General features: G+C 36.8%; 1 long non-coding RNA gene across 1 annotated transcript; it reads right to left on the minus strand.

Moving 5' to 3' along the window:
• Window positions 1-879: 879 nt before the first annotated feature.
• Window positions 880-5,417, minus strand: LOC111516771 (uncharacterized). The gene is made up of 3 exons (XR_012464974.1): window positions 2,210-5,417; window positions 1,847-2,116; window positions 880-1,790 (listed from the first exon to the last, which is right to left on the minus strand). It is a non-coding gene; the product is annotated as an uncharacterized lncRNA (long non-coding RNA).
• Between the last annotated feature and the right edge of the window lie 396 nt (window positions 5,418-5,813).

Here is a 5,813-nt window from a genome sequence, read left to right on the forward strand (position 1 = left end):
CACGAAAAATGGCGAAAAGGACGTGGCTTACCTGAGTCGTGGCTTACCTGAGTCGTTCATTGACGAAGAGTGAACGTCGGTATACTACTACCAAAAAGGAGTGTCTTGCGGTGCTTTTTGAGGAGGAACAACTTCGTCCTTTTGTCGAAGGATCGAAATTTTCAGTTGTAACTGACCACTATAGTCTGCGATGGTTGTTTCAGATCAAGGATCCAGTAGGGAGAGTTGCGCGATGGGCACTACGTTTGCAGCAATATAATTTTGACATAATACATAGGAAGGGCAAAGAGCACGTGGTACCTGACACTCTTTCTCGGGCGGTACCAATACTAGATGTAATTCTTGACGTGAACGATACAGAACAGACCCGTATAGATCATTCCAGTTCAGATAAGTGGTATTGTCGTATAGTTAATCAAGTCCAGAAATCTCCATCACGATATCCTCTATGGAGAGTAGAAACTAATAAACTCTATAAAAGAATTCGAGTGAAATACCCCAACCTGGATGACCCTTTAACCAAAGAATGGGTTCTAGTTGTACCCAAGGAAGAAAGGAAAGACCTCATTAGGGCTCACCACGATCCTTCAACTTGTGGACATCTCGGGTGTTTCAAAACCTCAGGACGTTTATCTCGATCAAATTACTGGCCTAAAATGAAGACCGACGTAGCAAAATACATCCAGAATTGCGAAACCTGTTTGAGAACCAAGCCTGTTCAGAAGAAACCAGCCGGTCTAATGCTGAGTAAGACAACTACCGTATCTTATCCATTCCAGTTGGTATGTATGGATATAGTGGGACCCTTACCTAGAAGCTCCACCGGAAATAGTTACATTGTATCGGTATGTGACTGTTTCAGTAAGTTTTGCTACTGTTTCCACTGAGAACGATTACTGCTACAAACGTTACCAGAATTCCATAGGAACAAATTATCTTAGTATATGGTGCTCCTAATAAATTGATAACAGATAACGGACCTCAATTTAAAAGTAAACTATTTCGAAATGTAGTCAAGGAATATCAGATTACCCACTCCTTTCCAGCCAATTATCACCCCCAAGCCAACCCCATTGAAAGAATCCACCGAGTGGTCAAAACTATGCTCACGGCGTATGTCGGTGAAAATCATAAAGTTTGGGATAAATACCTAGCGAACATTGCTTACGCAATCAGGTCGGCACGAAGTCACGGGAATGACACCTAATTTCATTGTGTTTGGGCGTGAGGTTAGCGTTTCTGGGAAAGTTAATCCCGATACTGGAGATATTATAGAATTCAACCGAGAATAAGATATTTCAACTCGTAACGAGAATCATAGAGAGGTTTTTCAAGATGTATCTCGAAGACTGAAGAAAGCAAACGAGATAAGTGAAAAGGGATACAATCTAAGACGACGGGATAAGCGCCTTACCAAATCACAGAAGGTTTGGAAAAGAAACCATGTCATCTCTAACGAGACTAGGGATTTCACAGCCAAGCTCGCTCCCAGGTTAGTAGGTCCGATGGTTGTGACTCGAATTGTGTCTCCATGGACATATGAACTTCAGGATGAGTTTGGCCGGGATTGCGGTGTTGAGCACGCAGAATATTTAGAAGCTCATCCCCCAGATTGAGAAAAAAAAACTTCTATCGGGAAAGAGGAGTGTATTACGGGTTCAATTATACTGATACCTCCTAGTTGACTCATAACTTTAAAAGCGCTCTCGTAAGCCAAAACATTATAAAATGTATCAAATCATTCAGGATGAATAACTTGAAGTCGATGATCTTGCACAGCAGAAAAATATCTGAAATAAAGTTATATTTTTGAATGTTCGATCAGCAAAAGAAGTACTTTACCTACTTCGAATGCTTTCTCATTTAAGATACCAGTTAAGAACATTATCTGTTTCATCACCATTCCTCAACTTTCCATTTTCATACAGGTTAGGTTAGGCTAAATATTGAAAATTTGATTTCAGTCATCTTCAATATTCTCAACTTTGATGAAATGTCACTAATATTCCTAGTTTGACCTCCAGAATCTATCTGTTTCTTTTTCCTTTTTATTGTGAGCTTATCAAAGTGGAACATGTGGTTGTGATTTTCTCAAGTTATAGAGGATTTTCTGAGTCTGAAAAATAAAAAGTGGTAGTAAAATCATCAAGAAAATTGTCATAGGATTGATATTTCAACCATCTAATGTGGATTTTGGTTTTCAACTAACCTCAAACGTTTCCTGACGAAACTCTCTCCGAGACCACCCTCAATTGAAGGTAGATATTCCGCTGAGACACATTCTGGGGATTATCCTCTAATAAGTGCATTTCGTATGTATTAATGGATCCACAGGTTAGTAACTTTTCTGTATTCTCAGATCTCTTTTTGTTTAGTACCTAGTTTTACGTTTTCTCTGTACGAAGGATATTACCAGTTCCCAAATCATTATGTCCTATAGCTATACATCAATTTAGCTACCATGCATGTTTAGAACTTTGCTTCACACCTAACCGCTTGGAGACAGCTTCATCCCTGCTTAGTAGATAGAGCTTGCTTGATTTCCTCTGCTAGTTAAAGTATAAGACTTCCTCCAATCCTGATAAACTGAACGAACCTTGTATAGAAAGCCATTGTTGGGAATTGCAAAAGAAAGGACAACCTCCAAAGGAATATACAAGTAGGATCTACTTCATTAAATAATTTTGACTTGCACAAACAACTTTTGCTTCTTTTTACCATATAAGGAACATTTCATATCACCAAGAATACTCCGTGAACTCGTAAGAGCAAGTAGTGGTATTTTGTAGTTAGCACCTAGAACAAAGTAAATATTAGTTATCAATTCACCTTATGCATTAAACTGACATCTTTATTATTTTAAATCAAAACAAGCTACTTACCAAGACGTCTGTGAACTAATAGTATATATACTAACGGGAAAAACATTCGTAAATAATATCATTCTTGTATTATATGAAACATCAATTTATTGATATATATTGCAATTGCACATGCACCATATTGCACTTATTCAGACATTTGACAGTTTCGATTTGAGAATATAAAAATCGATCAGCTGATCGACCGTGGATTTATAGAGTTGAAGAATACGTTCCGATATACCGATTCATCTATAATTCCGCAAAGGGCAGAGGCAGAACAAATTCTAGCAGATTTGGGAATCCTTTTTATAATGTGACTGGATCGTTTCAATGAGGACAATTTTTCATGAAACGTAGTATTGAATGACGCATCTTTATTAGAATGAGGCAACAGAACAGAATCGACAGCTCGTGTGAAAGCTGATTAATTCAAAGAAGATTTTGTGTCCGAAATTTTATGAACTCTACCATTATGAACTTTGAGATCTTTCGTTGTTTTAAAGTATTTTTCACAAATTTTACAGAATTTGTTATGAAGGGAAGGGACATCGTTAGCAGTCATTGAAATGAATGATATACAACTAGGAAATTAACCTAAAGAATAGAATGATTTTATACAAGTTGTTTAAAATGAGCAAAATATGTGTTTTATATAAATATTATATTTTAAGAATACTTAGCTTTCAGTTGAACTGGTGTACTTCAATTGAATGATTTCTTCACCTCCTAAATTTGACGAACTCTATTAAAAATAACAGTTGTCAGAAATTCTCTTCAAATGCAAATATTTTCCTTATTCTGATGAGAACTGGCCGAACTGCAAATTCTGTGGGTCTGTCTTATTACTATGAATTGTGAATTATTTCATTTCACTGAAATGAAACCACAACTTGGGTTGAAAAATATCAAATGAAAATTAATAAAATTATTTCTTTTCTCTATATCAATTATTGTAAACGTATTCTTTGATTACATCTCTGTTTTTATCTTTGAATAGTGATGATTTTTTTTTATTCTACCACTTCTGTTTTTTCGGAGCAATTTTTTCTTCAATGTGTTTTGCGGAAAACTTCTTGACTGAGATGAGCCATTCAAAAACTTTTAATCACATTTTCAGTCCCATGTGAGCTATTAAATGAATGTATTGGTCCACTTACTTGAAAACTGTATCTGTTCGTTCAGTTATTTATGTTACCCATGAAATATGTTTTGAAGTGTATTTGTCCATTAGGCTGACTATGACTCTGAATTATGGCAGGAGGAAGATTAATCTTTCTCTTGAAGATGATTACATGGTGATTTAAACACGTGTCGAGGTGTTGAAATAACGGTTTGGTGTTGGGATAAAACTTCAATAATATTCTATTGAAATATACAGGAAGATACAGACTGTCTCATTGAAAAAAATAGTTTTCAATCAACAACTTTTGTTATTGTGTGTGAAATTGGCCGCGGTGGTAGTGCACCGACTCACGATCGGAAGGCCGTGGGTTCGATTCCCGCCTCGGCCAGATATTTTTATCGAGATAATTCATCTGGTTGAAGCTGGGATGATTTTGCAACTGTGTTAGGCATCACACGTTAAAAGGTAAGACCTCGTTAGTCCTTAGCTCACACAAGTTCCTCAACTTCTGAGAGTTGTCGTTCATATGGGGGCCACAGCTGATTAACGGAAAAATAGATTTCAAAACAGATTTTTAAAACAGAACTAATTTGAATAAATGAGTTTTTCACATCATTGAATTCTACGGTCGGTGGCTGGGCGGTTCGACGTGGGTGTAGTTAATCGGCCGATGTGTAAGTCGATGGTTCACGCTCGATTTTCACTAGCTATCGTCCAACCCGTCCTAGAAATCACACGTTAAAAGGTAAGACCTCGTTAGTCCCTAGCTCGTACAAGTCTCGACTTCTGAGGGTTGTCGTTCGTAGGGGTGCGATAGCTGGTTAACGGGAAAAACATATTTCAAACACAACAAATTTTAAACATAAGATACGTACAAAAATACTTCGGAAATTTTTCCATAGAAATAAGAAATTTTCGACAGGAAAAAAGTTACAGCAACTTATCTAAATGCTAATGTTTGAAAAACATGCTATAACTCAGAAACGATGATAGATCAGGATGTGCGATTTCACCTTCACATTTGTCATAAAATTTGGCCCTCAAGCACATCTGTCTAGTTTGAAAACAGAAATTCACTTCCAGTGCCCAATTTAGCCCACTCTGTATACATCCTCAGTTAATGAATGCCTATTTTCAGACTGTCCAAACAACAACAAATTTTGATTATTCCAATTACTATGAGATTATTTTTTTTCCAATTGATTTTTCAAATTACTATAATAGAATTCAATTATCAACTAGTGTTTCAGCTGTATTTGGAATTGAATAATTTCTGTCGTAGTAGTCCCACATATCAATAACAGTTTTATTTGCAAGAAAATGAAGCCGGTCGGATAAACTTAATGTCAGTCGTAATAATATATGACCAGTATTATACTGAGTATAAAGCGGCGTTTACATTAGATCAGTAAATGGGTTAGTTACTGGTTCCAGTAACTTGCAAGCCAGCTACTAATCTAATGTAAACTCCGAAGACTAGTACGGGTACTAGTACTTGTACCAGTGGATTGGCGAGGATAGTGAATAGCTTCCCAGGCTATTTACTAGTCTGCTAGCCTTCCCCCACTCTAAAAAATTTACTGGTCGCGCTACTACTCGCCGAATGTAAACACACGGATGCCAGTGGAAGTGGTAGGACAGTTGGTTTTAGGTTATGTTTACGTTTGCTTGTGTGTACACTGAGCACGTGGAACGGTAAACTTAAATTTTAAAATGAAGTGGTCAGAAGCAGAAACAATTAAATTTGTTGAACTTTATAGAGATCATGAGTGCCTGTGGAATGTTTGTGAACCTATATATCGAAATAACCAATTACGATTAGCAGC

The sequence above is a fragment of the Leptinotarsa decemlineata genome, unplaced genomic scaffold, assembly GCF_025532065.1.
Source record: "Leptinotarsa decemlineata unplaced genomic scaffold, Ldec_3_MD MMD2_tig00000199_RagTag_RagTag, whole genome shotgun sequence".
Classification (NCBI taxonomy): Eukaryota; Metazoa; Arthropoda; class Insecta; order Coleoptera; family Chrysomelidae; genus Leptinotarsa; species Leptinotarsa decemlineata.